This window comes from Podarcis pityusensis (genome assembly GCF_964106645.2).
Source record: "Podarcis pityusensis genome assembly, chromosome: 1".
In the NCBI taxonomy this organism is placed as follows: Eukaryota; Metazoa; Chordata; class Lepidosauria; order Squamata; family Lacertidae; genus Podarcis; species Podarcis pityusensis.
In genome coordinates this window covers 52499759-52524151 of record NC_138028.1, presented here as the reverse complement: position 1 = coordinate 52524151, position 24393 = coordinate 52499759, and the positions used below count along the sequence as shown (strand labels likewise).

At 43.2% G+C, this 24393-nt stretch overlaps 1 protein-coding gene and 1 long non-coding RNA gene across 3 annotated transcripts in view; both read right to left on the bottom strand.

The window, feature by feature from the left end:
- The window catches only part of TP53I11 (tumor protein p53 inducible protein 11), a 50637-nt gene extending 27708 nt beyond the window's left edge, over positions 1 to 22929 (bottom strand). Inside the window, exon 1 of one of the 2 annotated variants that reach the window (XM_081002296.1) lies at positions 22678 to 22929. The gene's annotated coding sequence lies outside the window, so the exon portion shown is untranslated. Of the gene's footprint in view, positions 1 to 22474; positions 22577 to 22677 lie in introns of those variants that run through there. The other variant, XM_081002297.1, reaches the window with a different exon arrangement.
- The window catches only part of LOC308475470, a 597484-nt gene that overhangs the window by 486203 nt on the left and 86888 nt on the right, over positions 1 to 24393 (bottom strand). The window lies entirely within an intron of this gene.

Below are 24393 nucleotides of genomic sequence, written 5' to 3'. Positions count from 1 at the left end.
ACTTTCTAGCCTCCTCAAAGCCAAGACAGAATGTCAGGCTGGAAATTCTATTGCCTATTCAAGCTTGAATGAGGGCAGGAGGTGCCCTTGAGGTGCAAGCTTACGTTCACTATCTTAGGTAGCACAGACTGCAGCCAGACTGCACAGGTTCCCAGGGACACAAGGTTGGCAGACAGTCCATGGCTGCAGGCAGGGATGGTGAAACTGGATGCAGACACCCGTCCCTCAAAGTCTACTTGTTTCAAAACTTACTGCATTAAGAGTTCTCAGCTTTTAAATAAAAATTGGTTTCTCTCTTCATGGAAAAATGAAACATCTCAATTATTTTATTAGGCTCCCTAGGTGTCTGCTATAATTAAACACAACACCCACGCTGTTACATGGCTGGTAATTGCACCCTGCAAGGAAGCGACAATCCTTCCAAATGTACAGAAGGCGTCGGCATTCTGTCTTGAAAATAAGGGCATGGGGGAGAGCAAACATTTCTGTTGTACTTATCTGATGGGTTATGTTTTCTGCTTCATGCCAAGCATTCTGTGCCATGCCACACATTCCCTGTGGTCTGCCATGGGGCTCAGTCTCCACTATACAGTGGTACCTCGGTTTAAGTACTTAATTCGTTCTGGAGGTCTGTTCTTAACCTGAAACTGTTCTTAACCTGAAGCACTACTTTAGTTAATGGGGCTTCCTGCTGCTGCTGCCGCGCCGCCGGAGCACGATTTCTGTTCTTATCCTGAAGCAAAGTTCTTAACCTGAGGCACTATTTCTGGATCAGCAGAGTCTGTAACCTGAAGCATATGTAACCTGAAGTGTATGTAACCCGAGGTATCACTCACCTTTCGAAGGATGTAAAAGGCATGCACTAGGGTGCATATAGCTTCCATGCATTTTGTGACATCTGCTTTAGTAACAGGAGACCTTCTGCAGGAAATAAAATGGACATTGCTTGGGGGGGGGGCAATTTCCCCCCTCCCATGCCAAAGAGTTATACATGAATTTAGAGTTCCCAGTCATAATTAGAGAGTCCCCACACTGTACATATACAGCTGTGGTTGGCAGAGAAGGGAAGGAGGCATATCTCCCCCTTCTCCCCAGTACCTAGAACATTGTCAAATCATCATTCCAGGCCCCAGTAGCCTTGGAACAAGTAATTTTATCCAGAACACCCAGCATCAGGCACCATGGGAAAGTTTTGTATCCCGTGTTGGCTGGCATGTTCCTGTTGACAGTGTTTCAAGCACCAGAGAATAGCAGGAAAAATGGAGGAAGGAGGGAGGGAGCCAACTATCCCAACCACGGGGGAATGTATATGCTATCACAGCTTCTGCTTCACTAACTCCAGTGAAGGATAGTGCATGAAAGCAGCCTGTTCCACTGTTGAACAACCCTTACCAAATGGCTGTATAGCTGAAATCTGTTTTCCTGACAATTTTACCCATTGGTTCTAATCCAGCTGCCCTCTGGATCAACAGAAAACAAGCCTGCTCCATATTCTCTAGAGATATTTCAAAAACCGCTATCATATCCCCACCACCTTTGTCTTCTTTTCTGCTGGCTAAACATACCCAGCTTTTCCATTCCCCATACAACTCAGCTCCCAGACCCCTCACCATCCTGGATACTCTCCTCTGGACACGTGCTAGTTTAACCAATCAGCGTCCTCCTAAAAATGTGGCATCCTAAAAAAAGGACACAGCACTCCAGGTGCCGCCTGATAAACACAGAATTGAATGGACCTACAGTGGTATCTCGGGTTAAGTACTTAATTCGTTCCGGAGGTCTGTACTTAACCTGAAACTGTTCTTAACCTGAAGCACCACTTTAGCTAATGGGGCCTCCTCTGCCGCCACACTGCCAGAGCACGATTTCTGTTCTTATCCTGAAGCAAAGTTCTTAACCTGAAGCACTATTTCTGGGTTAGCGGAGTCTGTAACCTGAAGCGTATGTAACCCAAGGTACCACTGTATTATTACTCCCTGTGATCTGGACACTGTACTTCAGTTTATGCATTAAGGCTGCATTAACTGTTTAAAGTGGCCACATTGCATTGCTGCCCTGTGTTCAGTTTATGAGTTTATCAGTTAAGACACTTCACATGCAAAGCTGCCAATCCATGTGTCCCTCCACTTTTCATACCTTTGATGCTCTGCTTTCTATGACAGTAAATCCATTTTAGGCACCTGAACAGGGCTTAATGAATGCAATGGGGGGTGGAGAGTCTGCTGCTGCTTCTCCCCAATGCAAAAGGGCAAAAGTAGATACAACACCATTCACAACAATTAGAACCTGATCCCATTGAAATCTGGCAGGGAATGTTAAAATGCTTGTTCTCCTACTGTAATCCCAGTCTGCATCCCATACCTGCTGCTTATTCTTATGCAACCACTCAATTGCTAACTGTTTGGATGGCATCACTTCAAGTTTGGCATTACAATGTCACAGGAGTTTCCTACTTGCAAAATAATAGATGTGGAAAGTGAGAAGGAGCCTGCCATCACAATACTGCACTTACCCCTCATTGAGCCTGTTCAGACACCTGAGGCGCACTTGAAATGGCTAAAAATTACAGAAATAATTTAACAATTATCATTATTAAAATATATATACTTCCCTTCATTCGAAGATCTCAGGGCAGTTCACAAGATAAAAAATTACAAGCAAGGACCAGCCTACATTTAATATACGTATATACAGAAAACAGAATATACGAGGCACTTTTTACAAAGTGTACATGTCAACGGATAGATGTCTTGAAAGAAAAAGTAAATCAGGCAATAACTTGGGGAGGGCCCTCCACTCCTGAGGGGACCAGGTCCTCCTCAGTCATCAAGCAACCCTCAGATACCTGTGGCTAAATGACTCAGACTAAGGGCTAGAGGTGCCAATGACATTTTCCGCATGATATTTCAGGGGCTTGTCACATGGCATGACATCACATGTGCGACACATTGGGGGTAGGCTCAACTCATCCAGCATGGGGGGGGGGGCGCTGAGCTGTCCTCAGCCACATAGAGTTGGTGTCTGTGCTAAGGGCTTGTCCACACTTCTGGTTTTTTCCCAGATTGATGTTTGCTTTGATTTAGAGCTAAGAAGCAGGTTTCCCCTGGGAAAGGAGTGGAGCATGGGGGAAACTGCTTGGACTTGTGCCTAGAAAGCACAGGTCAAGCAGAAAACCACTCTGACTTGCGCCTTCTAGGCATGGGACAAGTGGAAGTGTGGACAAGCCCTAATCCACTTTATGATATTGCAATGATACAACTGTGTTTGCCTCACTCTGATTTTTCCTACAGTTCCACCAATACCTTTCTGTTACAGAACACATATCAAAAGGCACCAGGTGCAATTGGCTAGTTTGGCAGTTTCAGTCATAAAGTTCTATTTATTAAGTAAAATGCTCCCTTCCATTCTTCTCTGATAATGTGGCAGTTCTTAGCTTCAAGCGGACTGCCTCAATTTGTCATTGCAGCAACCATGACTCAGCCAACAACACTTTCCAGTCTCAAAGCTCCACTGCAATCCAGTGAATAATTGATTGGGCTGCTGAACATCTCATGGATACCTGCCTGCCTGTCTCGACCAAGCCGGGACCATCTCCCTTCATAGAGATGGATCCAAATCTCTGCAGCAATACTGCTATCACGGTTTCCTTTGATCAATCACAAACTGTAGACTGAATAAGAAAAATGTTATGAGAAAACTTTGGGCTTGCTTACAGCTCAGAGGCATCAGAGACAAATGTTACAAAAGAAAGCAGGATTGATAAATACCTTCCAAAAGCTCCGTTCCACTAAGAGATGACACCAAATACATACATTTTCCTGATAGATCTGTAGCTGTATAAATTAACATTTCAGCTCAAAGGAGAATTAGAGGAGAACAAAAAATAGCATGAGTGTTGTGAAATGTTTTTCCTGCTGAAATATGGGAGGCTACACTGGACACGGGTGGTGCTGTGGGTTAAACCACAGAGCCTAGGGCTTGCCAATCAGAAGGTCGGCAGTTCGAATCGCTGCGACGGAGTGAGCTCCCGTTTCTCAGTCCCTGCTCCTGCCAACCTAGCAGTTCGAAAGCACATCAAAGTGCAAGTAGATAAACAGGTGAACAGCATTTCCGTGCACTGCTCTGGTTCACCAGAAGCAGTTAGTCATGCTGGCCACATGACCCAGAAGCTGTCTGCGGACAAACGCTGGCTCCCTCAGCCAGTAAAGCGAGATGAGCGCTGCAACCCCAGAGTCGTCCGCAACTGGACTTAATGGCCCTTTACCTTACATTGGTACTGGCATTCTTGAAGACACTCCCATTTCAACAGGCGTTTCCCAGATTTCTTGACTTGAGTCTCCTGCTTTGATTGTTGTTTTCAACTGTTTTAACCATCACACTGTTTAAATGGGCTTGTTTATTATATAGTCTTATGTGGGGACAGATTTCCCTAACTAAAAGTCCTGGGTACCATATTCATGCAAACAATGTAATTTCTAGAGTTAGTAAATGTAGGAGGTTCCTAAATGCATGAAGTTTTCACCCAGGTCCAAGACAGCTCAGCAGTGTAAAAATGCAGGCTGAATCCGTTTCCTTGCCAGGAATAGCCTGGGGAGAAGAACCATCATGTAGTACAAAGGAAGGTAATGGGTGACTGACAAAAACAGTTATCTTGTGCTGGGCAACAGAGGAGTGTGAGCCCCTCCTTTCATGAGTGGCTGGTGAGCAGAGACAAAGGTCAGGTTTAGGATTTCATTGTTTGAATATGTAAACTGGGAGAGGGAGTTCCAGGTGGGCAGTGACATAGGTGGAAGGGGAAATTGTCATGGTTTTCACCTATTAGACCCTATTGTGCCATTTTGATTTTGTATTAGAGACATTTCAGATTAGGGCTGTATTTGAACTTTCAGAACTTGGCACAAATTGCACCCATATTGTTTCAAAGTAGAAGAGTTTGGCAGCAAACAAAACTACAGTCTCAGCAAGACATGCTCGCTATATAAATACCAAACTACATTTAGATTTCGCTCTCTGAGTCTCTCTTTCTCGCTCTCTGATCTCATCATAAGATTGAACTGCAAGAGCCTGGGTGCTTTAAATTCTGTGCCTCCTCCACTAATGCAGTGCCATCACTCTCTCCATCTCCCATCTGTAGAAACTACGCACACACGGCATGATGAAGCACTATGATCCACAAAAGCACAGCACATGGGGATAGCCTCATACAACAGCTTTTTATTATTAAAAGGCTGCCCAAACTAAGCATTGTTGGTGGCAGCTGAACACTTAAAAAGCAAAAGCAAAAAATAAAAAATGCAGCTTTGACATCACATTCAGATGTGTGTGTATTTTGTACATGCTTTACCCAACAGATGTACTGGTACATGTTTCTTAATTTACCTATCCTGTTTCTCTCCAAGACTGCTCCTCCTCTGGTTCAGAAATTCACCTGCATTTTTTCTGCCTATCAGCAACACATTATATCCGGACCAGTAAAAGTGCTTTATAGACAAGATGTGCTTTAGATGAGATGGGTGCATGTTTAGAATTCTCATGCTACCTTCTTGAGTTTAAAAAAGGGGTGTGAGCTCTGTTTCAGTATCACAGAACTGTGAAGATCCAAAGGTCATCTAATCTGACCCTCTGCACTAAAGCAGAATTCTCCTTATCTGGAATTCTATCAAATTAAAATAGCCTGCTCGTAAATAGAACCACTAAATGTGGATAACAAACAAAGCTACTATACAGCACACATCAAGACATTACCTTCAACAGTATAAAGAGTGTGGCATCATATTTAGACTCACAAGGTGAATTGACCCATAAAGTAAATCAGATGAAAACTGTTAAGTTGTTACATTATCTTCATTATTAGGCTGTGTACTGACTGTGTACTTCCAAAAGTACAATTCAGATAAGGGCATTTCAGTCAAGGTTTTCACATGTCCATGTTGGATGGAGCAGTTAACAAGGTGTTTTGAGTCGAATTGGGGGCTTCCAAAATCCCCTCCCTGAGTACTATTGTGGGCTCAGGTGCCTCCAAAGCACTGCATTTTAAAAGTGGCCACTAAGGATGCTGGATTCAGTTCTTATTTAAAGCTGAATTCATCAGATTGTCACTTTCTGAAAATATGTAAGAACTGAAACATAGTGATACTAATCTGTTTTCCAACCATCTATGAGAATAACATACAAAAGTGAATTATATTAGGAGAAATTCCTTGCAAACATGTTTATATTAGCCAATCCATCCCCAAACAGTAAAATCTATCCTTGCAGGAGAATCAATGAAGGTATTATTCTGACATTTGGCAGACTTCGTTGCCTCCAAAGAGGCAATATTCAACTATGTCCTGCTCACAGTAGACCCACTGAAATTAATGAACCTAAATTAACCATGTACAGTAACTTCGATAGGTCTACTCGAAGTATGACTAGTGCTGAATACAATCCAAGGTTTCTTTGGGGGGAAGGAGGAGATGATGCATGTGTAGAAGTCTTCTGGACACAAAAGAGATTTCTGAAGCCAGGGCAAATGGGGGGGGGGGGCGGGCACAAGGAACATAGCTAAGGGACCTGAAGTCTGACAGGTCAAAGAAAAATGACCTTTGCACCTTATGCCCTGAGTTTGTGCATTTCCCAAAAGTCACATATATCACTTTTAAGAGCCAAATTATATAATCCAAACAAATATATAAAATAGAGAAATATGAGAAAAGTCGTGTCTGCATCTGCTAGACTGATACTGACCAAGTCTTGTCTGTGCATCCGCAGTTTGTGATGAGCCAAACCTATACTGAGAGTCAGGCAGTCTACGGCTATGACTCTGTGTCTAAAGCAAACAAACTTAATGAACTTATGCTGCAGAACTTTGTTTTTAACAAGACTGATCTTTCACTCCTAAGTATAATTCACTTGTACTTAATCTGTTTGTGCATGCAGAAGAAAAAGAAAAAATGTAAGGTTTTTTGGGGGGGTGTATATACCGTATTTTTCGCTCTATAGGACACAAAGGACCATAAGATGCACCGGACCATAGGAGAACGGGGGGGGGGATTCTCCCCCTCTCTGCTCAGCACCCCTTCAGCGAAGCGGCAGGAGAAATGGAGCCCCTTCCATTTCTCCTCCCGCTTCACTGAAGGGGCACTGCGCAGAGAGGGAAAACTGTACAGTGCCTCTCCAGCGAAGCGAAGCCTGGAGAGCAAGAGGGTTAGGTGTGCACCGACCCCTCTCACTCTCCAGGCTTCAGAGCACAGCGGGAACTCTCCCTCTGTGCTTTGGAGGCTTCGCGTTGCTATCGCTGAAGCCAAGGAGCCTGCATTCGCTCCATAGGACGCACACACATTTCCCCTTCATTTTTAGAGGGAAAAAAGTGTGTACTATTAGAGCGAAAAATACGGTGTGTGGTGTGCGTGTGTGTGTGTGTGTGTGTGTGTGTGTGTGTATGCGCCTGTCAGTTGCTGAGCAAAAAACAAAGTTACTTGGATGGGGAGAAAAGGAGTCTACCAGGTGCAAACTCTGTAATTGACAGAGCAATCAGTTGTGTCAAACATGATCCTTTACTCTAGTTTACAACCTTATAGTGTTCCTGATGGCTGACTGCAAAATTCTGGCATGTTATGAAGATTCTCAAAAAAGTGTTACACTTTCTGTACTGGCCAAGAATGATGAAAAAGTCTCTCTCACTCTCATAATATAATAGCAGTTTATTACTTGTACCCCACCCATCTGACACACAGAGATCATCTTGAAATATGGAACTAGAGATGCTATTGAGCCTTCCCAGCTGATGAGCCCCTTGTCCCTAAAAGCTATGCCATTGCCACTGTATCTTTATGACATCATGTTGGTTTCTATGGCAACAAGCTCATTCCAGACAGATTATTATTAGTTTTAGGTGTAGAATTCCCCTGCTTGCATAAGAAAGAACAAGAATACAATTAGAAGTAATGAAGATTTTCAGAAGAGCAAGAATGTACAGATTTATGTGAAAGATGAAATATGACAACAGTCAGAGGAAAGGAGGAGGACATGGAGGCAGATGAAGTAGAGTTTCATAATTCACGGTGATTAGGAAGGAGCGGGAAAGAAATGGAATTGCTTCAGAGGAACTACTAGGCACGTGTTTAATGGGGTCATATGTTGCAGGTGAACATTTCTACGCAAAAAAGAAAAATTAGACCAGTATTCAAAAGATGAGGAAGAAACGGCATGCAACAATGCTCTTTTGATTTGACGACAGCATCATTTGGAAGGACTTCAAAACATTCAAAACATTGAGGCTGAAGTCTCTTGCTTTTTGCCATGCTGAGAACAACTCATTTAGCCCCCACACTACTTTCTTCAAAGACCACAGATACCCATCCCAGAGAGAGATCACCCCTTTGCACAGACATGTTTCCTATCCACTCATGAACACATGGTATGAAAGGCCAATGGGCATATTTCCAGTTCCCCATCAACCACACAGAAGATTTTTAGTTTTAGAATATCAGCAAAAGACTGTAGTTGCATACAATACAATGTATTAGGAGAACAATGTTTAAAATATTTATTGTATTATACAAAGCAAGTACAGTGGTACCTCGGGTTAAGTACTTAATTCGTTCCGGAGGTCCGTACTTAACCTGAAACTGTTCTTAACCTGAAGCACCACTTTAGCTAATGGGGCCTCCTGCTGCTGCCGCGCCGCCGGAGCACGATTTCTGTTCTCATCCTGAAGCAAAGTTCTTAACCTGAAGCACTATTTCTGGGTTAGCAGAGGCTGTAACCTGAAGCGTATGTAACCTGAAGCGTATGTAACCCAAGGTACCACTGTAAATGAATTGTTCCTTGTGGGAGATAACCTTTGTGCCCCACGTAGAGAGATGAGCAGGTTTAACAGGCACTGAACCGATTAGAGAAAGCCGTAACATCCACTCTCTAAATGCCTAGAGTGTGATGTGACAGAGAGAACCTCTTCTTGTCAGCATTTCATTTATGTGCTACAAAAAGAATAAGCTTTCCCACAGGTAAAACAGTGAGCAGGAACACCTAGAATATAGTCAGCATTGTGCTAGCAAGAACATGTTCACTCTTAATTTACAGGTGAAATGTTCTCCCTCCACCCCGCTATTCAATTTGAAAGATCCCAAAGAGTCCACAATGCCACCCATCCAGCATCTCTTTCAAAAAAATGAACTTTAATTTTATTTGTGCACACCCCATTTACACAGTTGAGCACTTTAGGATTTCATTCTCACAAAGAGAGAGTTTCCTAGCTGCTGCATCATCAGGCAATTTTTGTCAGTCAAAGAAAGTAAACGGGAAGACATGTACGCATGCTGTTTATATACAAAGGGCATCTGCATGTCTTAAGTCCATTTAAAGAATAGTAGGAAAAGGAAGACTTGGAAGTTGAGCATGATAGGGGAATAATCACTCAACTGGAGATGACAACTTAAAAAAGGAGCTAGAAATGACTATTTTAAGAAGTACCTTGGACCCTTTAATAAAAATAAAGTTTCAGAGAAGCTTAGAAAACTTTTTCCCCTCCCCCCCTCTTTACAAGCCTCCTTTCTTCCGAGCAACTCACAGAGGTGTAAAGGGTTCTTCCACCACCCATTTTAACTTGACAACCCTGTTGAGTTAGTAGGTTAGTTTGAGAGATTGTGATGGACCCATAGTCATTCATGGCTTGACAGAGATTTGGACCCGAGTCTTCTTAGTCTCTGTCCAACATTCTAACCCTAGGGTAGCCAACATAGTCCCTCCAGATGTTGCTGGACTACAAACACCATAATTCCTGACCATTGCTGGCAGGGGCACATGGGATTTTGTAGTCCAAAAGTATCTAGAGGGTACCATGTTAGCAACTGCCTGCTCTAACTACTACCTCACAACAAAACAACGAAATAAGAAACCCAGGAGAGATGTGTTTTGTTGCAGGTGAAGTCATGAAATAACCAAATGTTAAAAGCTAAAGGGGGAAATGCCAATTATGCTAGCATTAAGAATTTGACACAGTGCAGTTTGAAGGAAGCCAGAAAATTTTAAAAAAGCTTTAAAAGTATTTTGAAGTGCTCTAGCCCTGGGATAGCGAACATAATGTCCCCCGCCTCCCCTGTTGCTGCACTGAAGCAATCATCCTTGACCACTGGCCATGCTGGCTGACTACTGCTCTGTCAGTTCTTTTTTTATATTTAAAATCCTGCCAACTTTAAACCTTTCATTTATTCATCTTGATGAAGTTGGAAATTTCCACCAGCAATATTTATTCACTTAACTCCAGGGGCAGATATGCAGGTCCCACAGAAAACTATACTTTTGACCCAATGTATGGCTTATGTCTTCTGCTGCCTATACACCCAGAAGGTCTTTTGAAATTGTAAGCCCCAAATTCCATTACTACCATCTGTCTTTGTCTGCACCTCAGTCTATACATTAGGAGCAAGGACTTAGGCTCAGGGACCAAATGGGGCTCTCCAAGTGAAACTGGCCCTTGAGACTCTTCCCAGGCTGTCTGACAGCCTCTTCAGATGCTTTTGCCTGGCTGGAATGTGTCTCTAAACTATGCCAATACATGTTGATTTCCTGTATAGGGATGTGCATGTAGGAACTATTACAATTTTTGTGTAGCTGGAATACAACTTACTGCACAAAAGGTAAGAGTCACACCTGTTGCTCCACTCGCTTTTACCTCTGACACTATTGGCATGTGGTCCTGAGAAGGTTGTCTGCAAGTAAATGTAGCACTTGAGCTGAAAAGGGTTTCCCATCTCTGCCACACACATAATTTTTTTTAAAAAAAATCAGATAAAATTACTTTTTGGCAGACTATGGGCAGATACTTGGATTTTCATCAAATTCTTATTCCGTATATAGTGTAGCTCTTGAGAAACTGGGCAAAGATCTAAATCAGACCTCAAGGACAAAGTCTGGGTGCCCTTCAGTTGTTAAGTATCTCCCATAGCAACTTATGTTGCAAATATATATATACAGACTTCTTGGGAAACGGAAGCTGCAAACTTCTGGCTATCACTAACTAAACTGCTTGAGCTGTCATCAGCACTAGTTCTAGAATGATTTATTTGGAGTAGGGTTGCCAAATCCTATAGTAAGTTCATTTAAGGTAATGGACTTTAAGTTAGTCGTTGTCTTCAATTTCAATGAGTCTACTCTGTGTAGGATTGACACAGGATACAACCCTGAATCTTGACACATGGTCCTTCTTTCCAAAGAGTATAAACCCAAAGAACAAAGCCATAGCTACTTCCAAAATGTGATGAATGGCCAACACTATATTATTGCAATCAGTCACAGAAGTGTGTGGTGCCCATAACTGCATTGCTTATACTCTTAATCAACATGTGTTTATATTTGCTTTTTTTAACATGGCAGAGGGAAGGGACGGTTTGTTATCCCCAATATATCAAATGCAGCTTTAAACTGGGAACTTAATAAACAATTCCATTCACTCCTTTCTTTTCTTCTGCCCTTCTTCCTAGTCGACATTAATTCATCCAATTTTCTACTGGTCCCTCTTCAGGACAAACTTCTAAAGAAGTTCTATAGCTGATTAACTGACAGGATACAAGAGAAGGCCTCTATTGGTTAGTACCTGTGACATCATTACCTGGAAGGAGCAAAATTTTCTTCCACTTTGATGAAACTGTGTCACATTTTAGAGGCTGAACACTTGTCTTCTGTATTACTTTAAGTGTTCCAGAAATCTGCTAGTTTGCAAACATTTTTGCCATCATGCTACAAAAACCATGAAAATGTATACGTGTGCAAATGCACAAATCCAACTGCTGTTTTAATACAATAATAACAGGAAGGAACTATGTTGGCCATAATTTCTAAAGACTGACCAGCAGTGTTTTTTCAGGGGGTACTCAAGAGTACACAGTACTGGAACCTCTTTCGTGGTTGTTAAAAAGTGTGGCACTTACTGTAACTGTAACAACTTCATGGTGAGTACCGACACTATTTTTCTAGAAGAAGAAAAACACACACTGCTGACCAGCATTCCTTTTAAAAAGGGGGGGAGGGGGGTTAACCAAGAAGGCAACAAGACAGGCAATTCTTTAGTGCAGTATGCAAGTTATCACTTACATAGCAAGACGTCTTTCCTTTCCGTTTCCATCTACTTCTCAACCTCACATTTCCTGTAAATGTTCCAGAGCAATTTCCCAATCCCTGTCCAACTACCCCAGAAGGTCGTAAAGTAGCTACTGCATCCTTCCTGATTCTACCTATTCATGCAACACTTCGTTCAAATTGCCAGTGCAAGTTGCCCCAACCCAACTGGCTTTTTCACGAGGCTTGTTTCCTCCAGTTTTAATTATAAAATGTCCCCAAGCTTTCCTTATCTGACGGGCACAACTCTAGGGCCAAGGACATTCAGATTTTCAAATTCAGCTCTAGGTGAAAGTTATGATAAGGTAAACTTCCTTGTTTGTTTGTTTGTTTGTTTGTTTGTTTGTTTGTTTTTAGTTCTCTTAACCAACACATGCCTGGACACCACGGAGACTGATATACAGTCCTTTGGCCCTGACTACAGCTTTGGAAATCAAGCGCAATACAAAGCATGTTTACTGGAAAGTAACTTGCGGGTGGCGCTGTGGGTTAAACCACAGAGCCTAGGACTTGCTGATCGGAAGGTCGGCAGTTCGAATCCCTACGACAGGGTGAGCTCCCGTTGCTTGGTCCCTGCCCCTGCCAACCTAGCAGTTTGAAAGCACGTCAAAATGCAAGTACAGTGGTACCCCGCAAGACGAATGCCTCGCAAGACGAAAAACTCACTAGACAAAAGGGTTTTGCATTTTTTGAGTCGTTCCGCAAGACGAATTTCCCTATGGGCTTGCTTCGCAAGACGAAACGTCTTGCGAGTTCTTGTGAGTTTGTTTCCTTTTTCTTAAAGCCGCTAAGCCGTTAATAGCCGCTAAGCCGCTAAGCTGTTAATAGCCACTAAGCCGCTAATAGCCGTGCTTCGCAAGACGAAAAAACCGCAAGACAAAGAGACTCACGGAACGGATTAATTTCGTCTTGCGAGGCACCACTGTAGATACGGTAAATAGGTACCGCTCCGGCGGGAAGGTAAACGGCGTTTCCGTGTGCTGCTCTGGTTTGCCAGAAGTGGCTTAGTCATGCTGGCCACATGACCCAGAAGCTGTACGCCGGCTCCCTCAGCCAATAAAGCTAGATGAGCGCCACAACCCCAGCGTCGGCCTAATGGTCAGGGGTCCCTTTACCTTTACCGGTAACTTGCATTGACTTCATTGGGGATTTATTCCAAACCTAAGGCTGCAATCCTATAACCACTTACTTAGGAGAAAGTCCACTGAACTCAATAAGGCTTGCTTTTGAGTTGACATGCATAGGTTTGCACTATTGCCTTTTAGAACCCAATAAGCATAGCGACACAAATCATGTCTCTCTTTTTAAAGAAAAGTCTGGTTTTTATACTGATTTAGATTTTTAATTTCTTTAATATAAACCATTTTTTTCTTTTTTATTGTATTACTGTGCATACAGATTTGCAACCTTCTATAAGTATTGTGGGTTTACAGCAGAAAGTGGCTAACCTGTGGCCCTCCAGATGTAGCTGGACTCCCAACTCTCAGCATCCCTGACTGCTGATCATTCTGGCTGGGACTGATGGGAGTTGGAATCCAACATCTGGAGGGCCATGGATGCTCCAACCCTCCTCAATACCTACCAAGACTCCATGCACTCACACTAATGACAAGCTGATAACTTTGGATTTTTTTAATATGAGAACTTAAACACCTCCATATACCTGAATGGAAGTTATTGTGTTAACATTTAGCACCCACTTGGAGCCTTACTAATACTGGGGTGAGTATTCTTCACGGGGTAGGGAGATGAAATTCTGGCTGTGCATGAGGAATGAAAGTAGATCAACTGGGGTGATGCAAGATGACTAAACACTGAAATGAACTGTGACAAGTGTGCTGATGTCAATTCAGCCACAGAACGGCAGCTCCAGCAACACAGCACACACCTCAGGGCTATGGTGGTTCATTGATTTAAGTTTCTGCTTGCAGGCGAAAGTTGCCAGAAGCAGACATGCCAATACAACTGCCTAGAGACCTGCAAATTTCCTTGGAGACCTCCTATGCTTCGGCTGCCCATGTGTCATTAGGCTCTGTTTGTACGACTTGACAGCTTTACAGTATGAAAAATTTGTGTGGCTTGTGAAAACTCCCTTGTTCCCTTGACAGTCATTGAAACACGGCTCAGTACCCACAGAGGTCCTCCACTCCACTGCTCTGGGTCACAGAGTTTAATGCACCTTTTTTATTTTTAATAGGATAAAAGACTTCACTGGGTTTAGCTACAGAACAGACAGCAGTGAGAGGAATTGCACTTGATTTCTGTCTCTTAATTTAGAGCACCTTAAGACAACTTTCTTCGGTGACCTGTTCACAATACTAAATTTAAAAATCGATAAACCACTACTGTGGACTGTTCTCTACTGGTACTTGTCCTATTTGTCAGCATATGAACTGAGAGCATGAATAAGGCTGATTGGGTAGCACAGTACAGAACTATTTCAACCAGAGTGTTATTTTGACCACCACCACAGTGTGCAATAGTTAACTCTTCCATTCCAACATGTTAGGACAGAATGAAAATCGCATCCTCCCTGCTCATCAGCCAGATCAGCACATATTAGCTGAAAGAAGTCCATCTTCTTCCCAATCATATCTTGCAGGATGAGGTTTAACCCCCACTACCCACCCAGTGTGCCATCATTATTATTACCCATCTTTTTCCCTGACAGGAACTCAAGATGGCTTACAACTAAAACAGAAACAACTAAAAACATTGGGGGGGGAGCAATAATTAGAAAACCATAAAACGTTTAAAAGAATAAGTATGCTCTATTAAAACATACAGATAATTACAACAGAAACATCACAGCACAAGCCCTTTCCTTAAAAGAAATTCCCATGAAAAATAGCCTGATTGGCTGAAGATCCGGAATGATGTGTTTTGTATCTCCGGCTTGTTTTGTGTCAGGTCAAGGGAGAGGTGCATTGTAGACTGGGGAAGAGTACTGGGAGCAGAATTAAAACTACAGTCCAGAGTTTCCCCCATCTGCAATACATAAACAATGAAAAATTCACAGGAAAGAAAAAATCATTCCTTTAAAGAAACACACACACACACACACACAGATACATAAACTTCATTCAATGAAAAGAATGGGAGAACCTAAAGCAATATATGGTGAAGATTGAAGAAAAGTGGGTCATATAGTAAACATAATTTTTAAATAAAACAATACACTTTACCACTGGTGTTGTGCCATTTCATTCAAAGTTGAACTGTGAATCTATTTTAAAATCACTTCCTCAGATTTGCCTCTCAAAACCCAGAACACTAGAACTGACCCTGGTAAATAAGCACCACTGTAGGAAAATGGAATACATAATTCTGTTCCTCGTCAGAGACCACCCAGAGCTCATCTTTCCTAAGCATCCAACAATCTGTGGTGCAAAGTGTGTGGACTACAGGGAGTCCTGGGCCAATGAGCTTCTCCCAGTTCAATTAAAATGTGACATCTGCTGATGGGTGTTATGTTTAAACAGAAGAGCCATGTGCTGCTTCCTTAACCTCTTTATAAAAAATTTTTCCCAAGGAATGGTTGGGAAATCCAGTCTTGTATCTTCTGCTAACCTTTCAAACTGTTTTCAAGAGATACAGATTACAGGTCTGTATTTATAAATGTAAAAAAATAAAAAGGAGATTTATAAAAATAACTTTCCCATGGTTCAAGCGTCACTAGACATTTCCCATTTGCCTTTAAACCCCAAATAGAACACCAACACAGTTTTAGTGATTCCCCCCCCCCCCATCTGAAATTATATGCCATCTGACTCAAAATGCATCATGTCACGGGAGGCATCACAGAACACATTTCTCAGAAAGCATTCTTTGAATACCACAAGAAGAGCCATAAGGAGAACCAGAATGCCATAGTGCTTTTAAGCTAAGTGTTGAGTGTGGTATGGCAAATGAAGTGCCAGAGTTGGACCAGAGATATTTTAGCTCAGGGTCACCCAGTGTCCTTCATAGCTGACCAGTGTCATGCACTCACCACTTTCTCAGCCTTTTACAGAGACAATAGGGCTGCCCTTGCATATCATCCTGAGTTCCTTAAAGGAAATGCAAGACACTGGGGTGGGGGTGTAAATCAGTTAGGGGCTAAACAGAGATTTGGATCCAAGTATTCAAACATCAGTTCATACATACATATTCAGAGCTGCTTGCATGTGGCTTTAGTAACTGTACAAACGGTTTCAAATTACTATCCTACACTGCTCTGAAAAAAGGAAAGAGAAAGCAAGGAGAACTTTAACTGTGGACCTCCAGATGCTAGTGGACTGCAACTTCCATCATCCTTGACCATCAGCCATGCTGGCAGGAGTATCTGGAAGACCACAGCTTCTCCCCACCCCTGAAATAAATAAAAAACTAAACTAGTAAGCACGTTTTGAACTATAGTGGATTCAACATGTAGATCAAGCATAATGTTATGGTGTATATTTAACCAAAAAGAAAAAAAGGTCTCTTGTTTTAAAATGGTGTAAGCAGAGCATGCTGTGGGCTAAGTTTATTTTTCCTTGGCAGTCTCTTAAGCACAACATGCTTGTACAGCACTCCCCTCCCCACCCTCCCACACCTGTATATTCAGACTGTGCTCTGCTTACGAGCTGCGGATATGCTGTAAGTATAATAAGCTGCATTGCAATGCTAAACATTCTAAAGGTTTAAAGAAAAAGGAAATGGCTCATTTATTAAACACAGCACACAGCAGCAGAGAATAACCATTAGAAAACACATGGAGTGTTCTTCTTTGGCAAAAACTGGCACAATAAAATATAATGAAGTGCACTTGTGTAAAAATTGACTAATGAAATAAAACTGGCTCAAGGTCTGAAGCTGGACTGAAAAGAAATATTTTCTCAGGCATGTCTGCAAGGATCATGGACAGAGCACTCCAACATGGTCTTTCATGTCGCAGAGTATCCGCAGTCGTCTGCACAGCTTGTCATTTTGGAGTTCAGCTGGGAAGTCACAAAGAGGACACTTCCATATCCAATTTTGCATTAGCACCTTGAAACAGATGTACAGAGTTGCCCTAGAAATCTCCTAATCTTCAGAGTCACCGCCTGGCTTTATTGCAAGTGGGGTTGGTAAGAGACTACAGTACATCCTCCCTTTGTAACTCTGTGCAAGCAACTTTGTTACTCTGTATATATGTTAAATGGGGGGGAAATAAGTTCCTGAAGAAAGGCACTTTAACATGTTGTTACAATGGAAGGATGAGCTTCCTTTTGAGACATGTACATCAGAGATGTGGAACCTGAGACCCTTCAGTCTTCCAGGACTCCCTATCACACCCCTGAGACTCTCCCAAGTCATGCCCATTCTGTAGTCCACATCTCAAAACGGCTCTGCTCTGCACCTTCCAGAGGCTGGAATGTGTCCTTGAATTGTGATAATGACTTGTTTCCCTAAATTGAAGAGAGAGGTGTGTGTATATATAGAAACCTCTCAGTTGTGCATGGCTAGCATGCAGTCTATTGTATAGAGACAAGAATGGCATTGTTTTCCCTGCCCACTTTTGATCTGACCCACGCCCACCATGTGGGCCCCAGAAGGTCCCCTATGAGGAAATGCTGAAAAGGGTCCCCTGCTTCTCATACAAGCAAATGCCATAATACTGTTTGTGGCGTGTCACACTCGCCCTCACCAGCAGCCACACTCTGTGTAGCAATTCAAAACATGATTGACATCGTGGCACAAAATAAATGAACCTACATGTTATTATCATGTAGTCCACTTTAGTTTTGTGAGAGTATAATGTTGAGTTGGGGATGGACTGCAGGGAAATTATGGGATAAGTGAGAGAGAATGGATGGAATGGCACGTGCTCTGGTAGAAAAGGCAGGTGGGACTTTTGAAGACACAAAGAAAGTAGGAGACTGCAGCATCCTGGAAAAGGAAGACCACCACACACCAATGCCACAAAACAACAATATGACATGAGAACTATACACAGGGCTTTATCTCATAAAGTTTTCCCAAAACAAGGCTTTTCATATGCTGCGCCATCATTCAACTCACTCTGCTGGTTGTGCCAAAATTATCAGCCTTCTCTGTCCAGTTTATTTCTATCAGCTATCACTCATCTTCAGATCTATGTTCTCTCCCTCCTGTCAGGTCCATGACACTAGTTGAAAGCAATTTCTGAACCAATCCCTCAATCAAGATCTAGCAGGACCACACATGCTCTTGTGAAATAAAGCCATTTCTCTGTCTCTCCTGTCCACTGCTTGATGCAATATTCCTCAATATACAGCACTTTTTAACAGGCTCTGTGTTAACTAGATTAAGGCACATCATCAAATTAAATTAAATACAAGTTAATAATCAAGACTGATCTTGTAACAATGCCAATTGAGGAAATAATCCAGCTTGTTTGGATAAACTGTGGCACCTCTCTTTGGTTTTAAAATGGCAGGTGTGCAAATGGAAAGATCCACAGATGGGACTCAGAAGAGTAGACTAAGATTTTCACCCAGTTATGATTCTTTCACATAAGATAGAAATCATAAGATAGATATGGATGCATAGATAGTTATCAATCTACCAGGAAATGGGAGTAGGCCTGTGATTGATTAGGTTCTTATCTTTTATCTATTTGCTGCATGCAGTGCTGCCCATTCTTCAACAAGTAACTCTAGTGCAATGCTAATCAAATAATCTTCTAAGGCACTTTCTCATCGCCTTTTTAAAATGGAAGGCTATGAACTATGCCCCCAACAGGTTCACTGTTAGCTGTCTTACTTTTTCTTCTACGGAATAATATAATAAGCATCTAACAAAGTGATATATAGTATAAAATGGGGGTGATTTTCCAAAAGTCATTAGACTGCAATTCCCATAATCTCTGACCACTGGCCATGTTGACTGGGGCTGATGGGAGTCCAACACCACCTGGATGGCCACAGGCTCCCCATCTCTTACATAAAACAGAATAAACAAGGAACAGGCTTACAATCTTCAAGTATGTACACATTATGGCTTACTCTGGTTCCAATGTGTTCCCACCATTGCAGCTTGAAGCTGAGCAGACATGTTAGCCACAATCCATGTGCATCCTGTAGTTTCTTGAGAAATACTCCTGTCTGATGTGTTTCCCCTCTAACCAGCTTTCATCCAACTTGAAGATGCAAACAACCATTAAGCTCAGGTGTGTACAGTTCAGACAGCTGTTGTACACGTGCAGATGACAGGGGTTGCCAGCATGGAGAAACGAATTAGGTAATGCATATCAGGTGCATATAGAAATTGCAAATGTGACTTGAGATGCGGGGAGGGAGAAACGGTCTTGCTGCGTTTTAAGCCACTAAAGTGCATATACTCTTCTATTGGATTAGATGACCCTCATGGTTCCTTCCAACTCTACAATTCTATGACTCTATGGCTATTCGGCAATATTAGAGGAGAAACTGACAAATTTCAGCCATCCAGTTCTGTGTTCACTGTTCAGCTGGAGTCTGTAATGAGCTTTCTACATCCCATTTCAGTCTCCAATATGTAAACATGAAATATGTGTGCATCCTCTTCATATACATTAAAAGCACCTTTAACACCTCTTACTATTGTGTGCTCAACTGTGGGTCTTTTCTATTGTAGCACCCCAGCTTCTGGAAGTCCCTCCCAGGAGAAGTTTAGTTGGCCTTCTCATTAAAACTACATATGAGCAGCTAAGATCTTATTCTGCTACAGCTCCAGTATGGGGTTAAAATTCCATCTCTATACTAAATTGTTCTGTTCTGCTCTTGGTTTAAATGTATGGAATTGATTTTTCTTTCCAACTGTTCTACTGTGTTTTCTGTAACTTACTTATTCTGCTAGTTGCTCTGAGTTTATTTTAGGAAGAAGTGCTTTTTTAAACAGAAGAAGAGCCTTTTAAGATAAAATATCCTTTGTTTGAAACACAAGTTTTTCATTTACAGTACAGAGGCAGAAATAGACTATGCTGTCATTCAGGACACTCTTGTGACAGTCTGATGAGAGTTGCAATTCAAATCCACTTCTGGAGAACACCAGGATGATGAAGGCTGGACTAAAGCTGGACTGTCCCACTGTTTAGGAACTACAACTGAACTGATACAGGATAAGATGCTGCCTGCCTCGTGATGGTCGTGGGTAAGTGATGCAGCTGATCTGAAACATCTGCAATGGTTCCTAGTTCATTTACAGACCAAATTCAAAGTGCTGGTTTTTATGGTCTGGGTCTCATGTGCCCAGGGAGTGCCTTTTACCAAAAGACTCTGCTCTAGATTCCATCTGTTGGGGTGGTAAGTGTGCTATGTACCCGAACAAAGAACAATACCTTTTTGTAGCTGCTTCAAAGTTACGGGATGTGCCCCCCCCCCCAATAATGTCAGGGGTAGAAGAAGACATTACTCCACCACGCTTCTGGGGATTCGTTGTTTTTATATGGTTTTCAAACTGGATCTCATACTTGTATCTTTTGGGGGGTAGGGCAAGCCACTTTCTGAAAATATTTGTTGAAAAGTGGTCATGAAACACTGTAAACAAAGAGCACTTTTAGTGCTGCCTGGAAAGATTCCTTGTATTTTGCAATCATCTGTCCTATTTTTGCAGACTGTATAATAACAATATCAACAGGACTGATAAGAATTTGAATACATCAAGTGCTTTTAGTGGCTGCGGTGAGAGCATTCTAAGAACCTCCCTATAAAGCAGAACAAACTTTTCACCATCATGTTTGTCACGAACAGTTAGAGGAAAAAGGCAAAGATCATAGAAGTACATATTTGAACTACTTCTCAACTCATTCTCTTAATGGTACAGAAGGCTGTTTTCACATGACTACTGTAGCTTGGAGGGTTCTAGATTCCTTCACATGTGCAGGGACTCCCATTGTCCACAAACTGAACTTTAAAATTAAGTACATACATTGCCAGGCAAAGAGAGTGATAAGTTAGGGCTGCCATATTTCAAAAAGTGAAAATCCGGACACAAATCCTGGCTACGTTCGGAAATTCTGGACATATGGCAGCCCTAGATAAGTAGCATTAGTGCAACCCCCACTCACAGTGGCTATAGCACAGCTGAGCAACCTGCAGTGCTCTAGCTCTCTTTGGCCTATTAAGTCTCACCGACTCTTCCCATTAGTCATTCTGGCTGCGGCTGATGGGAGTTCTGAGTCCAACAAAAGGAGGACCTCAGGTTCACTACCCTGCCTTAGATCCAGTAGCGAAGGGCACCAAGAGAAACTTTGCATTAGTAAAATCAAATGCATCTTGCAAAATGACAAAAGATAGCTGGCTGCATTCCTCAGGAAAGGGAGAGAACATTATTAAGAGAGCAGATGTGAATTCTCAAATACTCTGCTCTGAGGAACCCAACCAGCAGATATATTTTTAAAAAAAAAAACCAGCTGAAAAGGAATGGGGTGGGTGTGTTCCCTTCAGTTTTAGAAAGCTGGATGACATGTTGAGAGGTCTGGCTGTGCAGCACTGCTGTTGCTCTTACAATTGCTTCAGGGGGAAAAGCACAGGGAGGAAACAGACAAAGGAATCCCCCCCTCCCTTCCCTCCTAGCTCTTTATACAGTTCCTTGCACAATGAAGATGCTCCTTAAGGTGCTGCATGAAGCACAAAGCCATACAGTATGCATGCATTCAGAGACATGTTGACACCCATGCAATGCTTAAATTGAAGGGGAAGGAAGGGGTGGGCGGGGCAACGCCCCTTGGGTATTGGTGGGTTTTGGTTTGCTTTTTGTTTTAAGAAGGGGGGTGGTGGCACAATGTGGGTAATATAAGGAGAAATCAGGGGTGTGGCTTGCAGATGTTCACACCCATACCAACCAATAATTCAGGGTACTATATGCCAGCGCCTTCATTTTCTTAATCCTTTTTTGTGGCAAATCCACCCACGTATATTTAAATACCTTGTCTGCCCCCCTCCCTCTCCCCGCACCACCACAAAAAATCAAATTCAGCATCATTGCTTGGGTTGAATGAGGTAAAAAGAAACAAATACCCACAAACTTGTGAGCAATTTCTGCAGCATTTCATAACGCAGCCCACAAGGCTCTTAAAACAAAGAGGTGTCAAGAAATGTTCACCGTTACAACTGGCTCCCCTCCCTCCTTTTTTTCAAGCCTTAAAAACAGGAAGTGGCTTTCTCTGCCAAACTATACGCTGATTTTTATTTTTTATTTTTTTGGCTCTTCGCCAAACTCCAGAAAGGCAACACCAACGCTGGGGGAAGGAGCGAGGGCGTGTGAGGAGCAATTAGTAGTAGTAGTAGTAATGGGCTGGGCTGCCTCATCCACTCTCCCAACATAGAAGGGAGCCCAAAAAGTCGTGGGACAGTCCTGAGGGGCTGCTATTTCTTCACCCGCCGGTGCCACTGAATGCAAGCGGGCTTACTTTCTTCGCAAGTTTGTTTCGCCTCGGGATACACCAGCTGCTCCCGGACTCCGTCTACGACCCCGACGACCCCCGGGGCAGTTTCGGCCAGCAGCTATTCTTAGCTAGCGAGGCCAACCGAGGGCTTTTCTGAGGGGAGAAAGCCCAGGCGGGGAAGCTGGCAGCCTGCCTCGCGAAAAGTCAACGCGCCGAAAACAACTCACAGTTTTAAAGCATGTTCCGCCCACAGAAAAGGTCGCTGGCTCCAGAGAGAAGCAGCTGCTGCTGCTGCCGCAGAAGAAGAAGAAGAAAAAGAAGAGTAACAATCCGCACAGCCGGCCTACGGGAGGCGGTCACATCTCCGAGGGTCCCTCGCAGAGCAGCCGCCAGAGACAGGCGAGCCGGCACAATCAGCCACTTTTGCACAACCTGCGCGTTTTTCCCCGCAAGCCGCGGAGGGCGCCTTAGCCCCGCCTCTGTATTACCATATTCAATCAATCACACGTCGCGCGGCGAGGCAAAGGACGGCCCCGCCCCCGCGCACACGCCCCGCTCGCCCCGCCGCTTTGTTGCCGCTCGCCCACACGCTGCGCCGCTTAGCTGGAGAGCGACACCTGCAGGGAGCGAGAGGCGGCGCAGGGCGCAGACTTAAGCGCCTCCCGGAGAGGATCTATTGTTTTTACAGTGAATTAAAGGTTGCACGACGCGAGCATCCCGCCCCCACACCCTCGGAGTCCCCTGGCAGCACGAGCGCGCCTATCCTCGGCGGCGGGTTTGACGGGTTGGTTTATGAATCCGGGTTAACATGCCCCAAGGAGAGGAGAAACTTCGGGTGTTTAAGTTTAGAGCTGAGTTATTAGGTCCCTTTTGTGCATAGCTGTCAACTTTTCCCTTTTCTTGCGAGGAATTCTATTCGGAATAAGGAAATTTCCCTTTAAAAAAGGGGAAAGTTGACAGCTATGCTTTTGTGGTCGGACAGCATTTCATTTTGCGGTGTCAAACCTGTGGAAGAAACCCCAGATGGATTTTTTCACCTGTGTATGTGCAATGGGTGGGCACTTGTACCATTAAATGCCTGGCTGATGTGCATTTGCCATCGAGTCAGGTGTTTTTTCAGGTGTGCCACCAAATAACAACAACCAACCATCCCGACCCTCAAAAGGGGAAATCCGCATCCGCGGGATTCGCAGGACTGAGAAATTCAGTTCCCCCAGTAGAATACAAAAAGGTCGCCAAACCACAACAAACATGAATGAAATGCATTATACTAGCAACACAGTCACTCAAAAACACTTTAAAGCATAAATACAGAGGCAGATTTAAGGGAACGCAACTCGTTCGTCCACACTGGGTGCTGCAGGAGCACCACAACAATGATGAACAATGGAAGGTGAGAGGCAGGGGGTTGCCGATTCTGGCATCACACAGGGTGCCACTGAGATTTTAAAGCCCAAAGTCTGCCACTGATTATAAAATCATAATATTCACACACACCAAAAAAGCCCCACCAGCCCAGAAGAGCCAAAGTAACCTTTGGGAAGGAAAAATAAATAATGTTGGAGGTCATCAACTTTTAAAAATACATTAAAGGCATGGTGTCTTTGTCAGGGATGGGTCCGGGGCATGTGGCAACAATATATTGTAATTTTTAATATCCTCATCTACAGTTGCCATGTCCCCATCCTAGTCCTGCAAGTCACGAAGGACAATGCTATTGTTCCTTCCAGAATCGATGCCCTTTCGCCGCCAAAGGAGTAGGGTGGAAAAGGGGACAAAATTGGAAGCACAGCAGCTGCTGCTTTTCTTAGAGCAGGTGTGGGGATGCTTTGGCCTCCTTGTGTTGCTGAACTACAAGTCCCGTCATGCTTGCTAGGGCTGATGGGAGTTGCAGTTTAGCAACAGCTGGAGGGCCAAAGATTCTCAACACCTGCCTTAGAGCA